General features: G+C 49.1%; 1 protein-coding gene across 11 annotated transcripts in view; it reads left to right on the forward strand.

Moving 5' to 3' along the window:
* ZNF469 (zinc finger protein 469) overlaps positions 1-22,346 on the forward strand; it is a 243,180-nt gene that overhangs the window by 128,961 nt on the left and 91,873 nt on the right. The window contains exon 4 of one of the 11 annotated variants that reach the window (XR_010306016.1): positions 12,990-13,035. The exons of the other annotated variants lie outside the window; for them this stretch is intronic. The gene's annotated coding sequence lies outside the window, so the exon portion shown is untranslated. Of the gene's footprint in view, positions 1-12,989; positions 13,036-22,346 lie in introns of those variants that run through there. 11 annotated transcript variants of the gene reach the window in all.

Consider the following 22,346-nt stretch of genomic DNA (forward strand, 5'->3'; position numbering starts at 1 on the left):
GACAGGTGTCCCATTAAAGCCAGAGCAATTCCCCATCCAGGAGACAGAGAGTGAGTCAAGGTCAAGAGTTCCAGATGACTCACCGGCCAGTTCCCATTTAATGGGTCCCACAAGTGCCACAGACACCTTTGCAGGCAAAGCACTGCCAATAACAACCACCACCATCAACCCCAGCATGAGGCTTCCTTTGCAAACGCTCCTGACTGGTTCCCTGGACATTGAACTTAGGCAAAGGCTGGAGAACTGTGTGTGCTTCTTGTAGGGTTTTTTTTTTTTACAGCAGCAAAAGGAACGTGAAATTCATTAGTGAGAGCTGAACCTTGGATCATCTGTTTAAAAAATGCAGTTTCTTGGCCAAGCTGATAGAAGGGGAAGCTGGAGGAGGATAAAAATTTATATCCCATTTTACACCACAGAGCTGCAAATGGGTGACAAGGGCACGGGTGAGCCCAAGCCATCAAGTGGCACAGTGAAGGGAACTAATTGTTGTAGAATCATAGAAGGCACTGGGCTGGAAGGAGTCTCTAAAGGTTATCTGGTCCAGCCCCCTGCAGGTTGCTAAGAGCCCCATCAAGCCTGACCTTGGTTGTCTCTCCCAGGGTCTCCAGCACCTCCCTGAGCAACCTGTTCTAGTGTTCTGCCCCTCTGATAGTAAAGAGCTTCTTCCTAACGTCCCAATATTGGGAGATAAAGTGCAAGGGCCGACCAGCAGCCAAGAAGCAGCCTGTGAGCATCGATAGTTTTACCAACCACATGGCAAACGTTCAGCTTCTTTATGGTGGTGCTGGGACTATGCTGCAGAAGAATAAGAAATCAGAGAAGGTAAAAGCATATAAAGTGCCTTGGAAATCTCCCATCCATTGCTTTGTTACCTTCCTAACCAGCTCCTAACCCTGCCCACCTCCTCCTGAAAGAGCTGTTATGTATCTTATCTGTCACCAAAGCATCATATTTGGTTCTTTCTCTGTGTCTCAGTGATTCAGATAACTTTTTGCCATCCAATTCCCCATGCTTTTTTTTTTTTCCTCTAAGAGCTGATAGCTAAATATGTTCCCAGCCTCAACACTTTGCCTTTTGCTGTTTATTTAATGACCTTCGCTCACTTCAGGATGATTAAATTCGTCTGTGTCTGGGTGTTTTGGTTAGCATTAAATCCACTTTATTCTGGGAGTTTCATTTCCACACCTTGCTTTCTCCCAGTTGCTTTCCTGAAAGTGGAGAGGGTGGGTTTTGATCCATGTCCCTCCCTCCTCCTTGCTCCTCTTTTGCAGTTTGTCCTTCCTGGCTTGCAGTCGGTTTTTGCAGTTCTGCCTCTGCCAAAACCAACAACTTCCTGCTGCCAGGGGAGACAGTGCTGCTGTCGGGAAGGTGCTTGAGACCTGCACCCCTTTCTCACATCATCTGCTTGGCACATCCCCAGAATCCAGTCCTTTGCAGACTGTGACAGAATCATCAGATCATCAAGGCCATGCATTAACCCAGCACTGCCAGGTTACCACTAAACCATGTCCCTCAGCACCAAGTCTCCATGGCTTTTCAATCCTCCCAGGGAAGGAGACTCTACCACTGCCCTGGGCAGCCTGGGCCAGAGGAAGAAGTTGTTCCTCATGTCAAACTTAAACCACTCCTGAGACAACCTGAGGCCGTTTCCTTTTGTCTATCGCTTGATACTAGGGAGAAGAGACCAACCCTCACCTGGCTCCAGCCTCCTGCCAGGGAGTTGTAAAGAGCCAGAAGGTCTGCTCTCAGCCTCCTTTTCTCCAGGCTGAACAACCCCAGATTCTCTAGGCTACTTGTCATCTTCATGGCCCTTCTCTGGACCCATTCCAACACCTCAGTGTCCTTCTTCGAGTGAAGGACCAAAACTGAACCCACTATTTTCTCATCCTTTCTTCCACCGTGGCAGAAAGAGTCTCACTGCATGTGTACCAAGGCAGGGCTGGTCCCTTGCACCTAAGCAAGGGACATCTTGGCCACCATCCATCTGCCTTAGGAGACAGGGAGTCAAAGTATGTGGGATTTGTGCGTGGATGGGTTGTTTTTCTTCTCTCCTTTGTGATGTGGTGGCCAGTTGAGGCCCTGTGGCTGTGATGCTGGGAGGGAGAATGGGACTCAGCCATGCAACAGCAACAGAACCACACCACCTTGAGGTGAAAGCAAACTATGACCAGCTGGGATCTGAAGGTCAGCAGCTGAACCAAATACATCAAAGGGGAGATGTTTGCCTTGTGTTGACCCAAAACTGAGGATATATTGAGGAAAAATAATCCATGATTTAAAAGCAGAGCAATGTGGAAGCAGGTAAAGCCCTTCTGTGTTATGGTAAGGCAGTGCATGGGAGGAGCTGCTCCTGTGCTGGACTGCATCCCTCCCAGCATCTATCTCCAGCCCTGCTGCTTCTGTCATGGGAATACCACTGAGCTTTTTGAGACTAGATGTGAGGATTTGAATTAAAGCATCTCTCCTCCTAGTGAACATGTTTCCGTGGAGTTCAATAGCTGAAGCTTTTCCCCTCCTGCTTCTGCATCTCTGATCAAACCACACTTGTCCTGTTCTTCCAAACAAAGGAGAGGCTAAATCCACTGTCTCTGGGCATATTCTGCACTTTGGCCACAACAACCCCAAGCAGCACTACAGGCTGGGGGCAGAGTGGCTGAGAGCAGCCAGGAAGAAAGGGACCTGGGAGTACTGGTAGATAGTAGCTGAAGATGAGGCAGCAGTGTGCCCAGGTGCCCAGGAGAGCCAATAGTATCCTGGCCAGGATCAAGAACAGTGTGGCCAGCAGGACAAGGGAGGTTATTCTTTCCCTGTACTTACCACTGGTCAGGCCACAGCTTGAGTACTGTGTCCAGTTCTGGGCTCCTCAATTCAAGAGAGATGTTGAGGTGCTGGAACATGTCCAGAGAAGGGTGATGAAGCTGATGAAAGGCCTGGAACACAAATCCTATAAGGAGAGGCTGAGGGAGCTGGGGGTGTTTAGGCTGGAGAAGAGGAGGCTCAGGGGTGATCTCATTGCTGTCTACAAGTACCTGAAGGGAGGTTGTAACCAGGTGAGATTGGTCTCTTCTCCCAGGCAACCAGCAACAGAACAAGGGGACAGAGTCTCAAGTTGTGCCAGGGGAGATCGAGGCTGGATATTAGGAGGAAGTTCTTGCCAGAGAGAGTGATTGGCATTGGAATGGGCTGCCCAGGGAGGTGGTGGAGTTGCTGTCCCTGGAGGTGTTCAAGAAAAGCCTGGATGAGGCACTTAGTGCCACGGTCTGGTTGATTGGATAGGGCTGGGTGCTAGGTTGGACTGGATGATCTTGGAGGTCTCTTCCAAGCTGGCTGATTCTATGATTCTATAAATATTGCTCTGTGGAAAGTTTGTGCTGAATATATGTGGAAATGAACCCCAAAAAATCTAACCATGGATCCTGTAGGGCTTACAGGAAATTAGCACAAGGAAATTACCCTCAATGAAATTACCCTGCCACAGAGCACATACCTCCTGAGGAAGCACTGGGAAATGATCTGAGAAGGCTTTTTTAACCCCATGGAAAGCTAATGGGTCTTGTAATTTTACACAGCTATTGGAAATAGGAAAGTACCTGCCTTGTCCAATTAAGAATTAGGAGTAGAGCAGCAACAGGGAGAAAGGCTTCTATTTAACAACAACAACAAAAAAAAAAAAAACCAACAAACCCAGGCCAAACCCCAAACAAAAAGAGGAAAATTTTTGTTCTCCAGCTCTATGAAATCCTGCTGAATTGGGAATTCTCCAGCACAGTCATATTTGCTGGTACCAGAAAAACTTGGGTTGCTTGTTTCCAAGATTTGGTTTTAAAATGCCCCATGCTGGGGTGAGAAGTGAGGGTGGGGGAGGTAGGTGGTGGTCTTGCATGGGGCTGGTCTTGCAGAAACCAAGGACTTGTGCTCCAAAATAAGAGTAAAAGCAGGGCACATTCAGCATATTTAAGTATTTGCTGCTGTTTCAGGAAGCAGGAAATTCCTACCACTATGGGGGAAGCACAAAGTTCAGTTGGACAAACAGGGAGGATAACAGGAAAACAGACTTGTTGGGATTCTGCAGCCTCTGCAGCAGAGTCATACAATCACAGGCTGATCTGGGTTGGAAAGGACCTTTCAAGGTCATGCATTCCAAATGCCCCTTGCAGTCAGCAGAGATATCTCCAAATAGAGCAGGTTGCTCAGAATTCTTAAGAACCTGACCTGGTGTGATTCTGGGGATGGGGCATAGGCTACCTGTCTGGCCAGTCTAGGACAGGGTTTCACCACCCTCAGTGTCAAAAATGTCTTCCTTCTATCCAATCTAAATCTTCCTCTTTCAGTTCAAACCCATCGTGCCTTGTTCTGTCACAAGAGGCCCCATTCAGACATCTCTCACCAGCTTTCCAACCAGCCCCTTCAGGCACTGAAAGGCCACAAGAAGGTCTCCTGGAGCCTTCTCTTCTCCAGGCTGAACAATCTGAGCCTGTCATCACATCAAGGGTTCCGTCCCTTGTGTCATTAGTAATGAATGGGATCTTTGATTAGGTGATTATCTGTCATCTCCAATGCGTGGCATGGTTTTGGAGCAAGGACAGCTGATAGCTCAAAGCATACTGTTCCAGCTGGTGGCTCTGGAGGTACTGCTGGCACTTTTGCCCAGTCTGTCAGAGGAAGATGCTTCTGCCCCAGTTCTGGCTGTGGGGAGGTTGGGCTTTTCTCAACTGATGCTTTGGCGTATCACAGAAATCAAGGAACAGGCTTCAGGTGGTCTCAGACTTCCAAGTTTATTAGCTGTGTTTTCAAGCTGGGCTCCAATCCCTTCTGCTGGAGCATGGTTTGCCTTACTCTCCTTGCCATCTCCTGCTGGTCATAATGAGCTGTCAAAGGGGAGAGAAGGAAAGATCAAACTCCACCAACATCAGGTGTGAACAGGGACATGTGAAAACCAGAGCCCTGTTATTGCTCTGCCCTTGGTTGGCAGGAAGACAGCCCTGAAACAGCAGCACAGGAGATGCAAATGGGGCAGGTTGCTGCGGAGATGACAGGGCTTGGGTGGCCAGGATGCTTTGGAGCCATCTCGCCCCTTCTCCACAGAGCTGCTTTCCAGCAGGTCAACCCCTCACCTGTACACGTGCAGGGGATTATTCCTCCCCAGGTTTATGTTTGTTGAGATCCAGGTCCAGCCATCCAGGGAGCACTATAGGCCAGCACTGGCCATTTTATTTCACTTGTCTCAGAGCTTGTTTTGGACAGAGAAGATGCCGAGGAAAGGCCAAAGGAAAAGTGGATAGTAATGACCATGGCTTGTATGGCTCTTTCTTTTGAAGGCAGCTGACTTGCCCTGCACAGAGCCAAGCTGCTGCTAAGAGGGATAGAGGACCTACATGTCCCTCTTTGTGGTGTTAGGTCTGCCAGAGGCTGGGGCAGTGGAGTAATTTGCAAAGCCCTTTTGCAGCTAAAGTCTGCCAACATCCCAAGGGTGTTGAATCTTCTCCTGGTGCCATTTCTCAATGAGGCTTGCCATAGGTATCTTGGGACTTGGATCAGCAGAGCAAAGGGGTTCTAAAGAGCTTTTGCAAAAGCTGGAGCCCCAGTTTTCATGCTGTGAGGAAACTCAAGCACTTTTCTTTCTCTCTTTACCATGGCATTCTCTCTCCCCAAACTGTAAGAGCTGGGAAATGTACTGAGGCTTTCTCAGAATCCAGACACCAAACCACTGATAAGGGAGGGAGATATTAAAACTTTAAAAAAGCATTAACCAAGATCCATCTCTGCTCCAGACAGATCTCTTCCCTTCCCTGGGCTCAGTTCCCAGCACTCTCTGTGTTGTTCTCTGTTTCTGGATGGGAAATGGCATAAAAAATGTTGATGATTGTAAATTTCTGCCTGGGTTTTGCTGTATGCTGCTGGATGTTCATTCTCAAAAATAAAAACCTGACACCACAGTGATGGCCAAGAAGAGCACTGAGGTGCTGGAGCAGGTCCAGAGAAGGGTGACAAAGCTGCTGAAGGGTCTAGATAGGTCACAAGTCTTGTGAGGAGCAGCTGAGGGAACTGGGGCTGTTCAGCCTGGAGAAGAGGAGGCTCTCTTCAACTCCATGAAAAGAGGTTGGAGCCACATGGGGATTGGGCTCTGCTCCCAATGAACAAGTCACAGGACAAGAGGAAACAGCTTCAAAGTGCACCAGGGGAGGTTTAGACTGATGAATATTAGAAGAAAATTCTTCACAGAAAGGAGCAGGCTCCCCAGGGAGTGGTTGAATCCCCATCCCTGGAGGTGTTTAAAAAGCCACAGAGATGTGGTGCTGAGGGACATGGCTTTGCATCAGCCTTGGTAGAATTACACTGTGGTTGGACTCAATGATCATAGAAGTCTTTTCCAACAAAAATAATGTAGTGATTCTATGATCCTGTGGTCTCCAAGCAGGATGGAGATGCAGGTCCCCACTGCAAGGCTGGCATCACAGGTAACACGCATTACCTATGTGTCATTGGAAGTTCATCTGAATTAAGGAGAGTTTGAAGCCTACAAGGAGCCTTGTTGTGGATTCTGTGACTTGGCACAGCAGCCATTGTGGCTTTGGAGTCAAACAGCATCCTTCTGGAGACCCTCTTGGCTGGTGGCAAATTCTGGCTGGAGAAAAGAGGTGTGTGTGAAGTGCTGTTAGAACCACCTCTGACTTTGGTGGCTGTTGCTTTGCAGAATCCATGCTCCTCTTTGGCTTCCTTAATGTAGCTCTCCCCAGCCTGGTAGCCCACCCTAGGTTACCTGGAGATAGCTGGTGATGATGCTGGTGGCTGCTCCCTTCAAACCCAGCCTAGGGAGGGAGGGACATGCTTCCTGCCCAGGACACTGCTATGCCTGCAGTCAGGTGAGAGCTGTCAGCTCCACCATCACAGGTAGCGGTGATGACAGGTGAGGCAGCAGCTACTGCTGCTAACTTGACAGGTTATTTTTCCTCCCTGTGCAGTTCACTGGGAGGTCAATGCACTCAAGGGGCTTTTTGTTGTTGCTGCTGTCTCAGCCTGTCTTTGCTTCCCAGTGGGAACTCGGTAGCAGATGAAGCATGGGTTCACCTGCCTTACCTTAGGCATCTAAGGCTCAAACACCTACAACTCTGCTAATTGCTCCACTAATAGCTGCAGAGAGGCACCTGGTGTGTCCTAAAACAGGTGTCACAGGGCAACTGCATCAGCAGCCTGCTGAGGGTGAGGCTTTATGTCTCCAAGTCCTCATAGAACCATTTTGGTTGAAAGAGACCTTTGACACATCAAGTCCAACCATAAACCCAGCACTGCCAGGCCACCACTAAGCCATGTCCCTCGGCACCACATCTCCACAGCTCTTAAATTCCTCCAGGAGCAGGGCTTCACCACCTCCCTGAGCATCCTGCTACCCTTGACAACGCTCAAGGGGAACAAATTGTTCCTCGTGTGGTGGAGTCTCTTTCTCTGGAGCCTTTTGAGGCCTGTCTGGATGTGTTCCTCTGTGATCTGTGTTAGATAGGATTGTCCTGCTCTGGCAGGGGGGTTGGACTCAACAATCTCTTTGGGTGCCTTCCAACCCCTAACATCCTATGATCCTATGATATGTCCAACCTAAACCTCCCCTGGCACAACTTCAGGCCATTTCTTCTTGTCCTGATGCTTGTTCCTTGTGAGAAGAGACCAACCCCCACCTGCCTCCCATTTCCTTTCAGGGCATTATAGAGAGCCAGGTCTCCCCTTAGCCTCCTTTTCTCCAGGCTGAAAACTCCATTTCCTTCAACTGCCCCTCACAAGACTTGTGCTTTAGGTCTCTTCAGGGGAACAGTCCTCTGCCTCAAATTACTCTGGACCACATATTCAGTTTTACTCTGCCATGGCCACAAAGCTGATGCTCCACAGAGGGTTTACCCCATCCCAGTTCCTATTCCAAGGGATGGTGGAATGCTCACCTGGATGCCCCTGTGGCCACTTTCCCTCCTCTCTTACCCAGGTCAAGCCATTGCAGCTCTGTGAGGCTGGAAAGGAATGTTGGAGCTTGCTCCACCGTTAGACTAAGGCCAAGCCAACCACGTGCCTTGAAACCTCGGGGTGGGAGATCTGGAGGACACCAGGGGAGTGCTGTGTACTTTGGTTTTCACATATTTGCTTTATGGTTGTATCACCTCCTCTGGAAGCAGAGGCCAAAGGTCTGCAAGCACTCCAGCACCTTTTAAAAGAGACCCTGAAGTAACCTGAATCCTTCTAAGTGGTAATGGATGTTTTCTTGATGTGCAGCAGCCATCCAGAAAGAGCTCAGAGCTGCTTTAAAACACCCAGATGTCTGCACTGGTTTATGGAAGCCCTGCTGCAACACCATCAGCTCCCACTTAAGCGTCTAGTTGCTCCAAATCAGCCTATTGCAAGCCAGCTGAGGCTTTGTGTCATTTATGGTTGATATGTTCACATACCTAGGACAGGACTGACTGTGCTGACATCCTCACAGTGGCACCAATGTGCAGAAGCTGCATGGTTCAGCTCTAAGTTCTCAGATGTTCTATGAGATGAGATCTCATCCCACTTTATTGCTCCTTGTGAGGACATATCACCTTTTCCCCACAACCAATCCTCTCTTGCTTGGCCTCCAGCACTCATCCCAGTCCCTGCTGGACACAGACAGGGTGGATCACATCCCTGCTGCCTGCTCTGCTGAACCAAAAGGTGGTGAGGTTTGTCTAGGGAAAGGAAAGCTGTCGAGACAAACCCAGGACAAACCTTCTCTGGATGGGGAGTTCTCTGGCACCAAAATGGGAGGGTTAGATGTGAAAGTTTTGTTGGCTTTTACAGAATGATTTGACTGTTGGATTGGGTGTGGGGTGGACTATTGCTTCTCTTCTCCCCTCTTCCCTGAAGAAAACCCTGTCCCAAAGAAAGAGCTTTGTTATGTCTCATTGTCTTCTCTGGCACATGGCAATGCAAGTTTTTCCCATCTATCTTTTGGCATCTGTTCATTGTCTCCAGGCCTTTATTGGTTTTGCTCTGATTTCTTGCCCTGAGACTTGACTTCAGGACCATGGGAAAGACTTTCTGGGACAGCAATATGTCTGTGTGGAGACATTGTTCACCCTGCAGTCCCTGAGCTGTGTGAGGACCACATAGGCAGTGAAGCCCATGTCATCACCTATGGTGGGCTACACCATGCACAAGTCTGATCCAGGCTGCTGGGAGTCTGGGGAGGTGCAGGGAAGGATGCCAAGGCATTTTATTTCCATGCTTCAGACACACCAGTCCATGCTTTGGCCTAGTATGTGGCCATGAGTCATGCATGTCCTCCTCAGGGGAGAAGCAGGGGGGAAAGTTTGGTTGGTTCTGGACTGCAACTTGGTTATATCTGTGAAGAGGACTATCTGATATGGATTTTGGCATCAGCAGATGGTGCAGGAGGTCCCTCTCAGTGTCTCCAGCCTGGGAAATGCAGTGGGTAAAAACATGCCAAAGTAGGATCTGTGTGGTGAGCCAGGAGTGGGTGATGTTTTATGTGGTTGGAAGGAGACAACATGACATGGAGCATCTCTCTTGTGAGGAGATGCTTGTGTGTTGAGAGACCTGGGGCTGTTTAGCCTGGAGAAGGGCAGCCTGAGAGGGGAATCTTCTCAATGCTTAGCAAGAGATAAAGGGTGACAGGACAGAGGATGGGGCTAGGCTCTTCTCAGTGATGCCTAGTGATACAACGAGGGGTACTGGGCACCAACTTGAACACAGGGAGCTTCACTTGAACAGCAGGAAAAACTTCCCTGCTTTGAAGGTGTTGGAGCCCTGAAGCAGGCTGCCCGGAGGTGGTGGAGTTTGATCTCAAACACTGGAACAGCCCCCAGCCCCCCCTAGCTCTGAAAGTGTCTTTAAAAGGCATAGAGGTGTGGTGCTGAGTGACATGGTTTAACACCAGACTTGGTAGAGTTAGAGAATGGTTGAACTCAAGGACCTGAAAGGTCTTTTCCAAGGCAAAGGTGATTCAGTGGTTCTATACCCACACAAGCCTCGATGAACCGAGTGTTTCCCCTCGACTCTGCAGGTTCTCTGGTGAGATAAGCTCCAACCCGGGACATTTTTTAATGCAAATGAGGTTTCTAAAGACTGCTTGATAAGATCTGCCTTGCCCTCGGTGGAGTCATTAATTCAATATGCTGAAATAGCATTTTAATTAGTTGGCACGAGGGTCCTAAGAGCAATGGAATAAGGCTATGTATTGTGTGGGTATGTCGTGAGCTCTGCCTAATCCTGCTTTTATCTCCTGTCTTCTGCTCTCCCTCACTGGGAAATATCAGTGTCCCCTGTCTCCAGTCACACCCTGTGTGAGCATGCTGGTGATCTCAAGTGAAACACTCAATCTTACCCTAAAACATCATCATGATTATTACTAGGCTGCCAGAAAAATTCAGTCAAAGGCTGCTTTTGATGGTTTATGTTGTAGCCAGGTATTTTGGTGACCCTCGGATTGTGCTTAATACTACTTGTCTCTTACATTGAAAGACCTGTGGCTGTTCAGCCTGGAGAAGAGCAGAATGAGAGATCCCACTGCTCAGCAAGAGCCAAAGGGCAGGAGGCAAAAGGATAGGGACAGGCTCTTTTCAGTGGTGTCCTGTGACAGGACGAGTGGTGGACAAACTGGAAACCAGGAGGTTCCATCTGAACAGCAGAATCTTCTTTGCATTTAGGGTGCTGGAGCCCTGGAGCAGGCTGCCCAGAGAGGTTGTGGAGTCTGCTTCTCTAGAGAGATTCCAGACCTGGCTGGATCCTGGGCAAGCTGTTGTAGGTGATCTTGCTTTAGCAGGGGGGCTGACTAGGATCTCCAGAGGTCACTTTCCAAGCCTCACCATGCTGGGATTCTGTGGTTTTATTCTATCTAACCCAAGACAGACATAGATTTAGACAAAATAATAAATGTCCCAGTATGTTTTCCTTCCTCTTTGTCTTTAATACCTCTTGAAAGGTCTTTGAGCACAAGTCCAAGCTCTCTAAATAATCCCATATCCTCCTTCTGCTTTGAAGCACCTGAGCTCTGCAGCGCACAGAACCCTTCTTGCTTTTGCAGCTGGTGTCCAAAAACAACCGCTGAGAGATCTTCTCTTTTGTAACTTTCCCATCCTTTTCCAGGTGATTCTTATTCTTACTCGGCCCCTACATATGATCCAGACATCTCACCAGGTCTGTTGCTTTGTTATTTCAACACTCCAGTTATGAAAAATGATTTGCCTGAGTGGTACCTGTGTTTCTGGCTGCTGAACTTCCAGAGGCTCATCAGTGGGAAAAGCCAATGGGAATAACGTATAAGCTTCATATCCCAACGGCTTTCAGTCAGAAAACAAGGACTTAAAGTATCCTCAGTGACCTAACAGAAGTCACAGGCAGTACCTAGGCTCCCCAAACCATCACGAGGTCATTGTGTTTCTTGGAAGCCAATCACATTTGTCATGGAGTTTTATGTAAAGCTTAATAATTTGTTGTGTGGAAGCAGGGAGAGTAGAAAAAAGCCTTAGTGTTGAAAATTAGTTGAGGGCAGAAAACCAGTCTCATCTCTGCTCCACTTGTGGTTGTCTTCCACTTGTGGCTGAAAGATCTTTCCTACTATCCCTTAGCTCAGGTGTGATGACCTCCTGTGGAAAAGGGAAAGAACCCAAGGTGGGAAACGCCTCCAAATCTTCTTGCTCATTGTAGAGAAGTCTTGACATTTATTTTGCCTCTGAAATACTTCCAAACTGGGGAGGAGCTGCTGAAGCTGGTCCAGTTTTTTGTCTGCTGTAACAAATAATTTCTGAAGAGAACAAACCCATAATGGCCAGTTGAACATGCCAGCTCCTTTCTGATAGAGTGTAATTTGCAAACCGTAAGGAGGTTGGTTGTAACTAATGAAACACAGTCCATCCATGCCCCAGGAGCTCAAAACATGGAAACAGAATCCCAGCATTGGAAGGGACCCCTGGAGATCATCTAGTCCAAACCCCTGTGAAAGCAGGGTCACCCACGGCAGCTCGCCCAGGAGCACAACGTCCAGGTGGGTTTGGAATCTCTCCAGGGAAGGAGATTCCACAACCTCTCTGAGCAGCCTGCTCCAGGACTCCAGCACCCTCACAGCAAAGAAGTTTTTCCTTGCTTCAAACCCCTTGGGTTCCAGTTTGTACCTGTTGTTCCTCGTCCAGTGACTGGGCCCCGGGACACAACTCAGAAGGTGCAGAGTCCCTTAGTTCTGGGGTTTGCCTAGAGAGATCCTGTCATTCCAGTAATTCCCTGTACAAGCTTGCACAGCATGCTGTGGGTGCTGAACCAGCAAGTGAGCTTTGCTGCTTCTGTGCATCCCATGGTGCGGGCTCGTCCCGGTCAGATGACAAGATTTATCTGCAGCCAAGCCCTCGCCCTAATAGCAGCAACGTGCCTTACATTAAGGCTCAAATGTATATTAGTTGTTCTCATCCTCCCTCAAGCCATTGCAGATGGTTTGGCTTTCGTTCCAACCGTCTGGAACGGGCGGGTGTGCCCGTCACCAGAGCACGTGGGGGACACAGATGCTGAGCATCTGGCTGGACTTAGTGGGCTGGGGAGACAGAAAGCTGTTTGGAAGAGAAATGCACCCCAATATTCCATAGAATCGTCAGATGGGTTGTGTTGGAAGGGACCTCAGTGACCATCTAGTTCCACCCCCTTGCCGTGGACAGGGACACCTTCCGCTAGCCCGGGAAGCTCAAGGCCCCATCCAGCCTGGCCCTGAGCGCTTCCAGCTGTGGACAGCCTATCCACAGCTCCTCTGCAGAGCCTGCTCCAGGCTCTCACCACGCACCCCTTTGGTCCACTCAGTTTGGAGCGTCCTGAAGGAAGATCTCCTGCTGACTGCCATCTCCTCCCAAGGCTTTCTGTGGGCAGGCTGTGTCTCAGCAGCCCTGCAGGTGACATCTCTCATCTCTCTGCACAGTAGCCTGAGGTTTTTTTACTCTGCTTTTTTCCTGAATGAACACAGCATGAGATTGGTTTTCTTTCCTTAGCCCTGTAGGAAAAGCCACAGACTGAAGCCTTCCTCTTTTAATCATACTTGAGATCTCCAAAGGCATTAGCTGCGAGCTTGAGCAGAGAGGCATTTCATTACCTGCCTGCCACATGGTGATGGTGATGAGCTTTACCTTGTGGCGTGAGAAATGAATAGTGGAGATTAACCCAATAGCAGGGAGCAGGGAAGAAATCCACTTACCTAACGTGGCCAAAGAGAGGAAGCCCTCTGAATTGTTCTTTCTCCAGGAGGATGGCTGCTTTCTAATTGAGTTTACTAAGCAATATCAAAAGCATATGGAGTGGAAAAGCCATTGGTTCATCATGAAGCGATTAAGTCTGGTAGAAAGTGAAGACCTCAGACAGACGTTTCTCAGCCCTGGTGCTGAAAAGATAATATCTACCCCAGCTTATCTGCACATCCATCTAGTGCATGGCCTCAGCCAGCCCCTCTGCTTGCCTCCTGCCTTCAAAGCCTTTCTGCTCTGATCCTGGGGATTATTTTTTTGCCAAAAGGAGAAGCAATCCTGATATTCCCCTGACTGAATCTGGGAAGTTACGAGGAATCTGCCTGCACCTGGTCCCTTTATGCGCTCTGTTATCCCACAGAGATCTTCCCTTGAAGGATTTTGCTGCTTGAGTGGTTTTGTTCCTCTTGAACCTAAGCCAGCTATGGTACCTGCTCTGATCTCAGTTATGCTTCTTATTCCTCTCAGCTTAGTTGGTCTCTGATTCCACTTCTCACCATGGGTGTCAACTCTGGGTTTCCAGAATGTACCTGAAACTCTTCCTATCTTGAAGCAAATGGCTGGTTCCAGCAGCATCAGCTGTGGTAGGACCCAGCAGCCCCCAGACAGGGCAATTGCTTCTGCAAGAGCCAGATCCTGGAACTGAGACTACCAAGGGCTTCCTCTCACCAAAGCTTCCTGACAGCCACCTGAGGACTTGCTGAGGGTTACTTTGGGATTTTTGCTTCATGGTTGTGTGATGTGAGCTCTGAGCACATCTCATCCTCTGAGACTTTTTGCTTCATGGTTATGTGATGTGAGCTCTGAGCACATCTCATCCTCTGAGACTTTTTGCTTCATGGTTACGTGATGTGAGCTCTGAGCACATCTCACCCTCTGAGACTTTTTGCTTCGTGGTTATGTGATGTGAGCTCTGAGCACATCTCACCCCCTGAGACTTTTTGCTTCGTGGTTACATGATGTGAGCTCTGAGCACATCTCACCTTTCTGTCGTACTCGTGCCAAGAGGAACATTTTGGTGCTGGAGCAGGTCCAACAGGATGACAAAGCTGGTGAGGGGTCTGGAGAACAGGTCTTGTGAGGAACTGGGTTTGTTTAGTCTGGACAAAAGGAGGCTGAGGGAAGACCTCCTTGCTCTCTACAACTCCCTGACAGGCAGTCAGAGCTAGGTGGTGGTCGGTCTCTTCTCACAAACAAGTGACAGGAGAAGAGGAAAGGCCTCAAGTTGCCCCAGGGGAGATTTAGGTTGGATGTGAGGAACAGTTTACTCCCCTCGTGGGGAAGACCTGTTATTCCTGTGGAATATAATGGAATAAATGCTATCCAATTATTCCTGGCCTAATCAAGCCTCATCAATGAGCTGTTGCCATACAGCTAATTTAAGGAGGGAGAAGCATGTGCCAGAAAGGAAAGTGCATAGAATTGCCTGCTGCACAGTGGTTGTGGATGTTGCACAACTCAACCTGAGCAGCTAATTGCAGCTGCTCTAATGAGATGTTCCCATGTGCTGCTCGCAGCTCATCCCCTCCTGCCACACCAGCAGCTTCATTTCCTTTCAGCATCGTTGTGGCTTCATTTATGTTCCATCTATCTGATGACAACCTGATAATTGAAAGGACAATGTACTAAGACTCTGTGCCTTGTCTCCTGGTGGTGGCTGCTGTGCTTGGCAGGGGAGGGGGATGCAGAAGCATTGAGGGTTCAGAAAGGTTGAGGTTCACGGGCGTGGGGTGATCACTGCAGGAGAGCTCCAGCTGTCGGTGCTGAAGTGGCTTCTGTGAACTGGGGTTGTTCAGTCTGGAGAAGAGAAGGCTCCAGGGAGCTCTTTTTGTGGCCTTTCCCTATTTAAAGGGGCTGACAAGAAAGCTGGGGACAGATTTTTGACCAGGGCCTGTTGTGATGGGACCAGGCATGGTCTTTGAACTAAAAGAGGGACATTGAGACTGGATAGAAGGAAGACATATTTTTGTGCTGAGGGTAGTGAGATCCAGTGGATCCAGAGGCCAGAGAGACCAGTGGATGTAGTCTACCTTGACCTTAACAAGGCCTTTTACACTGTCTCCCATGATATTCTAGTGAGCAAGGTCAGGAAGTGTGGGATGGAAGAGCAGACAGTGAGGTGGATTAGGAACTGGTCACAAGATAGAGTTCAAAGAGTGGTGATCAATTCTGTCAGGTCCATCTGGAGACCTGTAACCAGTGGAGTCCCCCAGGGATCAGTGCTGGGGCCAGTCCTGTTCAACATCTTCATCAATGACATTGATGAGGGGACAGAGTCTGCTCAGCAAGTTTGCTGATGACACCAAGCTGGGAGGCTTGGCTGAGACAGCTGAAGCCTGTGTGACCATCCAGCCAGACCTGGGCAGACTGAGAGCTGGGCACAAAGGAACCTAATGAGGTTCAACAAGGACAAGTGCAGAGTCCTGCACCTGGGGAGGGGTAATAAACTGCACCAGTACAGGCTGGGAGCTGCTCTGCTGGAGAGCAGCCCTGTGGAGAGGGACCTGGGGGTCCTGGTGGCTAACAAGTTAACCATGGCACAGCAATGTGCCCTTGGGGCCAAGAAGGCCAATGGGATCCTGGGGTGTATTAGGAGGAGTGTGTCCAGCAGATGAAGGGAGATTCTCCTCCCCCTCTACTCTGCCCTGGTGAGACCTCATCTGGAATACTGCATTCAGTTTTGGGTTCCCCAGTTTAAGAGGAGATCTGCTGGAGAGGGTCTAGCAGAGGGCTATGAGGAGGGGAGTGGAGGGCATGGCTTATGAGGAGAGGCTGAGGGACCTGGGGCTGTGTAGTCTGGAGAAGACTGAGAGGGGATTTAATAAATGTTTATAAACACCTGAGGGCTGCCAGGAGCAGGGGGGGACAGGCTCTGCTCACTGCTCCCTAGGATAGGACAGGACAAGGAGCAATGGGTGTAAGCTGCAGCACAAAGGTTCCACCTCAACACAAGGGGGAACTTCTTTGCTGTAAGGGTCACAGAGCACTGGATCAGGCTCCCCAGAGAGGCTGAGGAGTCTCCTTCCCTGGAGAATTCCAGGGCCTGTCTGGATGAGTTCCTCTGTGATCTGTGCTAGATTGTGCGGTCCTGCTCTGACAGGGAGGTTGGACTCGATGATCTCCTTGGGTCCCTTCCAACCCCTCTGTCCTGTGGTCCCATCCCAGATTGCCCAGAGAGGTGGGAGATGCCCCATCCTTGGAACCATTCCATGTCAGGTTGTTTGGGGCCCTGAGAAACCTGCTCTAATTTGAGATGTCCCTGCTGGGAGTTGGATTAGATGACCTTTAGACATCTCTTCCATCCCAAACCAATCTGTGGTTCTGTGAATTTCTGTCTTTGCAATCAGGCTCAAGGTTTATTTATTTGTTGTCAGCAACATCTGGTGCTCCAGCAGAGTCTTGTTCTGCAGTTGCCATTTGTCTTAATTGTTCCAGATTTCCACACCTCTGTGGTACTGGCAACATCTCCTCCAGACCTTTTCTGCCTCTCAGCATCTTTTGAGGAAGCCTTCTGCCTTTTCTGTCTCACAGTCCTTGCTGCCTCCATGTAAAGCTCCAAACCTGTGAATCCTCCACTTCATGCACAAACTTTCATTCCCATCCCCTATTTTGCACCACCAGGTCCAAGTAGGAAAGCAGGCAGGGACGTGAGAGCCACATCTCTTGTGGTTATTGCAAGTGCCAAGAGTGTGCAAACTACTGATGCCTTAATTTCCGGACAGATCTTGTTCAAATGCCATTTGCAGTTGGGTTGTGGCTGCTATGCAAGAACAGATTTTGGATCCAAGCAGCTGAGCTTTGGATCTGGGCCGTGTGTGTCATGCCCAAAATCTGCTCATGGCCTGAACTGCCTGGCCAGGGAAGTTTCTGTCCCAACCAGAAGCTGCTTCACACCTTCTGGGGCCACTCTCTTCTCAGTGGTGTCCAGCCACTGTTCCAGAGAACAACGAGCACAGACTGGAACCCAGGAGGTTCTATCTGAGCAGGAGGAGAAAGTTCTTTGCTGTGAGGATGCTGAAGCCCTGGAACAGGCTGCCCAGAGAAGTTGTGGAGTCTCCTCCAATGGAGAGATTCCAAACTTGCTTTGACCTTACAATCCTGGGCAAGCTGTTGTGGGTGACCCTGCTTCAGCAGGGGGATTGGAATAGATCATCTCCAGAGGTCCCTTCTAACTCCTATCATTCTGTGAGTCTGTGACCTCGAGCTGCTCTGCAGCACCAGGTGAGGTTTGATTAGAAAGTTTTCTACAATTTCTCTGGGCAGCCTGTTCCAGGGCTCCATCACCATCAAGGTAAAGAAGTTTCTCCTCGTGTTGAGATGGAACTTCCTACATTCGAGCTTATGCCCATTACTTGAGCATATGACCATACTTGTCCTGTCACTGGGCACCACTGAGAAAAAAGCCTGGCCCCATCCTTCTGACACCCACTCTAAGTGTTTATAAGCTTGAGAAGATCCCCCTCAGTCTTCTCTTCTCTAACAAGCCCCAAAGTGCTTCAGCCTTTCTAAGAGCCATGTTCCAGCCTCCTCATCATCTTCATAACCCTTTGCTGTGCCCTCTCAGGCAGTTCCCTGCCCTTGAACCAGGGAGTCCAGAACAGGACACGACTCCCTGCCGGGAGGATTTCTCTGCTTGCCTCTGCTTAAAACAGGCAGCAGCAGGGAGGGGAAATGAGAATAAAGCACAAGCAAGATGATGCAAGTCCCTGACCTGACCTGGGACGTCACAACACAGACTATTTACTGCAAGGGTTCGCCTCTGCCATGGCAACTGGAGCCACAGGCACACGACACACAAAGGAGGGTGCCCTGCTGAAGCCATTCAGCAGCCTCCAGCGCTGGGCACAGCCCCTTGTCAGGCGCCAGGACATTTCCAGCCCCTTGGCACTCAATGGCTTCCCATGGGAATTTTCCTTTAGGGCCTAGTGTTTGTGCTAGGCTTTATGGGCTTGAACAAGCCAGAGATGCTCCTCCAGTTAGGAGAAGGGAGGATTTAAAACGTTTATTATTTTATGGTTTGTTTTGTTTTATATTTGTATGGTGTTTATTTTAATTTAGGGTTCTTTTTCATTTACTAGGGTTCATTTTATTATATCCCTTTTCCTTTTTCCCTTTTCCCTCTTTCTCTCCTTCTCCATTTCCCCCTTTCTCCTCTACTCCCTCTCCTTGTCCCTCTTCCCCGCTCCCTCTCTCCCCCACTCTCTCTCTTCCCTTCTCCCCCTCTACCCTTCTTCCCCTTCTCCTTTCCCCCTTCTTTCCCTCTCCCTTCCCTTCTCCTTTCTCCTCTCCCCCTCTACCCTTCTCCTTTTCCCCTTCTTTCCCTCTCCCTCTCCCTTCCTTTCTCCTCTCCCCCTCTTCCCCTTCTCCTTTTCCCCTTCTTTACCTCTCCCTCTCCCTTCCCTTCTCCTTTCTCCTCTCCCCCTCTTCCCCTTCTCCTTTTCCCCTTCTTTCCCTCTCCCTTCCCTTCTCCCTTCTCCTTTCTCCTCTCCCCCTCTTCCCCTTCTCCTTTTCCCCTTCTTTACCTCTCCCTCTCCCTTCCCTTCTCCTTTCTCCTCTCCCCCTCTTCCCCTTCTCCTTTTCCCCTTCTTTCCCTCTCCCTTCCCTTCTCCCTTCTCCTTTCTCCTCTCCCCCTCTTCCCCTTCTCCCCCTCTTCTCCTTCTCCCCCTCTCCCTTCCCTTCCCTTCTCCCTTCTTCTCTCCCCCCCTTCCCCTCCCTTCCCCTCTTCCCTTTCCCCTTTTCCTCTTCTTCTGCACTTCCTCTTCTTTTCTTTTCCTCTTTTTTTTTTTTGCTCTTCTATTTTCCCTCTTCTGTTCTTTCCCTTCCAACACTACATTGTGTACAAGAGAGCCAATTTTTCTCCAATCTCTTGTTTTCTTAGTTAAAAGAGAGGCACTTGGCGGTGACTGAGACACTGTTACTCATTTAGCTAAACAAAGCTTGTGGCTGTTTGTGTGGATGTTATTTCTCTGGAAACGTTGGTTGTAGTTACCCTGTGATTTCTCTTGGATTCTGTGTTTATATGTTCACCAAAGCCTCTTCCTGGGCCTTTATGACATAATTTTGAAGTGTTGAAAAATCAGCTGCTTTTCTGCCCACACAGGCTAATGTTTGGAGCAAGATTTTTTTTTCCTCCTGTGTAGAAAAATCCTCATAAAGCATCTTGTTCTTCAAGTGAAGGGCATTGAGGTGCTGGAGTGGGCTCTGAGAAGGGCGATGAAGCTGGAGAACAGGACTGTGAGGAGTAGCTGAGAGAGATGGAGTTGCTCAGACTGGAGAAAAGGAGAATAAGGAGAGCTCTTCTGGCTCTCTACAGTTCCCTGGGAGGAGGTTGGAGCCAGGTGGAGGTAGATCTCTGCTCCCACGGAACAATCCATAAGACAAAAGGAAGTGGCATCAAGCAGCCCCAGGGGAGGTTAGAGGTTTGACATGAGGACCAATTTCTTTCCCTTGAGGGTTGTCAAAGCCTGGGCCAGGCTGTCCAGGGCAGTGGTGGAGTCCCCATCCCTGGAAAGGTTTGAAAGCCATGGAGATGTGGTGGTGCTGAGGGACCTGGCTTAGTGGTGTCCTGGCAGCGCTGTGCTGACAGTTGGACTGGATGATCTGAAAGGCTTCTTCCAACCAAAACAAGTCTGCAGTTCTTTGTGTAAACTGGTGCTTGCTCTCCTTTCAAACTGTTAAGCAGTGATGAGCCCAAAACCACCAGTGCAGGTCGCTCAGTGATTCATTTTCCCTGGGATGGGCAGGGTTGATCCTTCAGCTTCTTACTGCTGCCGGTTTATTCTTCTTAAATCAAACATTCCTGGGATGGCTGTACCCAAAGTGGTCACCTGTCCCCCGGGGCTCACAGGACCCAGCAGCAATGGGTAACAGGACTTTGTTGCCAACCCAAAGCATCATACCCAGGGCTTGCAACTGCAGACAGAGTTAGAGATGCGTCTGTTGGCACACCTTAAACCCAAACTTTAGGGGGGATGCAGTAAAGAAAGCTTTAGGAAAGCTAATGGGGAATTGAAATGTTTCCATTGCTGCTTCATTTCCATTCAAATAGGGTTTGAAAGTCCTTTTTTGGGCTGGCTTGCCAGAAAATGAGAGTGAAAACGATGATGAGAATAGGTCAGCTCTGAAAAAAAGGAAACCTTTATACCATTTTGGAGGCGTTTTTTTGCTTTGCAGGGTTTAAAATGCTTTTCCTTCTGCTTGGTGCAGTTTGCTTTTTAAAGGGATTTTTGACATTTCTTCCCCTTCTGCTCCTCCTCCTCTTTCTTTGCCCTTTTTTTGCAGTAGCAGGGGGCTGGCAGGAGCACTCGAGGAACCTCCTTGCTCTTCCACAAGGTTTTCATATTTTGGTTTTCCACTATGTAACCTTTTAAAAATTCTTCTAACATGAGAAATATTACAATGTTTCATATTTCCTTGGCCAATCTGGACCCTCTCTGGAGCTCAGACTGCTTCTTTTGAAGCCACAAAAGGCCAAAATGAAACCTAAAGAATTTGCTACCAGAAAGGGTGGAAAATTCCCCCCCTCCCCCTCCCCAGCTCTGTTTGCTGTTGGGTTTGGAGGCAAAAAAAAAAAAAGGGGGGGGGGGAGGAAAATAAAAAGGTGAGGGAAATAAAGTGGTGAATAACTCTGCATTCAGGTCCTCATAAAAATCCAGCACATTAAGGCAAAAGGGAAAATTAGAGAAGGTTTATGAGTGTTTTGAAGGTCAGTCTCTTGGGTTTCCTTCCAAGAAGGTCTGAATTTCAATGGGTTGACCAGGAATAAGCAGGCAGAGAAAATGGTTTCTGTCTGGCTTTGCTGGGCAAAAAAGCAGAAGGTGAAAGCTGTGGCATAGAAATGGAGACAAATAATTATTTGTCTTCAGTTTACTCTCTTTAATTCCCTATCCATTGTTGTCTGGAGGTTGGAGCTAAGGCACTTTGCTCAGGTGCAGGGTGGAGATGTAGGGAGCCTTCACAAAGCCCAGCATGGGGCTCTCATAGAATCTCAAGTAATCCCAGACCAGTTTGGGCTGGCAGGGACCTTTAAGGGTCATCTAGTCCAACCTTCTACAGTCAGCAGGGACACCTTCAACCAGATCAGGCTGCTCAGAGCTGCATCAAGCCTGACCTTGAGTGTCTCTGCGGATGGGACCTCCGCCTCCTCCCCATCCCTACTCTCCCATTCCTCCTGGGTCAACAGCTTCTTGGTGGAGCTTTCCCCAGCTTCCATCCTGCAGCTTCACTTTTTGCTGCCTCCCATCTGAGGGCAGCTTTGCTAAGCTTTTCAGGAAAGGAATGTTTTTTTCTGTTTCCACTGCTTAAATGAAAACATGAACAAACATGAAGGGTCACCAACAAGCCAGTAATGCCCCAGAGCAGACCTTGGGTCATTCCAACTCACAGCCAGCTCCAATCCCTTCTTCAAAAGAGGTTTCTGGCACCAGTCCCTCTTCTAATATATCAGAATATGTTGTAGTTTGAGAAGCTCTGGCATTTTATAAGAGGCATAAAACTATGGTCCAGCAGCTGTGCCCCAGAACCTTGCTGCAGCATTGCCTTCTCCCCAGTAGCAGTTTGATGGTGTGATTTGTTCCTCCTACCCCTGCCCAGCTCCCCACTAGCAGAAATCAGTTTTCCCTTGGAATCATAGAGTGGTTTTGGTTAGAAAAGATCACAGAGTCCAACTGTCAACCCAACACCACTGTGGCCTTTAAGCCATGTCCCAAAGTGCCATGTCTACATGGTTTTTGAAGAGCTGCAGGGATGGTGACTCCACCGCCTCCCTGGGCAGCCTGTTCCAATGCCTGACTGCTTTTTCAGTAAAGAAATTGTCCTTCTTGTCAAATCCAAACCTCCCCAGCACAAGTTGAGACTCTTGCCTCTTGTCCTCTCACTTGATGCTGGGAGAAAAGACTGACAACTACCTGGCTCCAACCTCTTTCCAGGTAGTTGCAGAGAGCCAGAAGATGTCCCCTCAGCCTCCTTTTCTCCAGCCTGAACAACCCAGATCCCTCAGCTGCTCCTCACCAGCCCTATTCTCCAGACCCTTCACCAGCTTTGTTGCCCTTGTTTGGACCAGCTCCAGCACCTCAGTGTCCTTCTTGGAGAGAGTCAGCTCAAAACTGA

Source organism: Pogoniulus pusillus, chromosome 20 (assembly GCF_015220805.1).
Source record: "Pogoniulus pusillus isolate bPogPus1 chromosome 20, bPogPus1.pri, whole genome shotgun sequence".
Classification (NCBI taxonomy): domain Eukaryota; kingdom Metazoa; phylum Chordata; class Aves; order Piciformes; family Lybiidae; genus Pogoniulus; species Pogoniulus pusillus.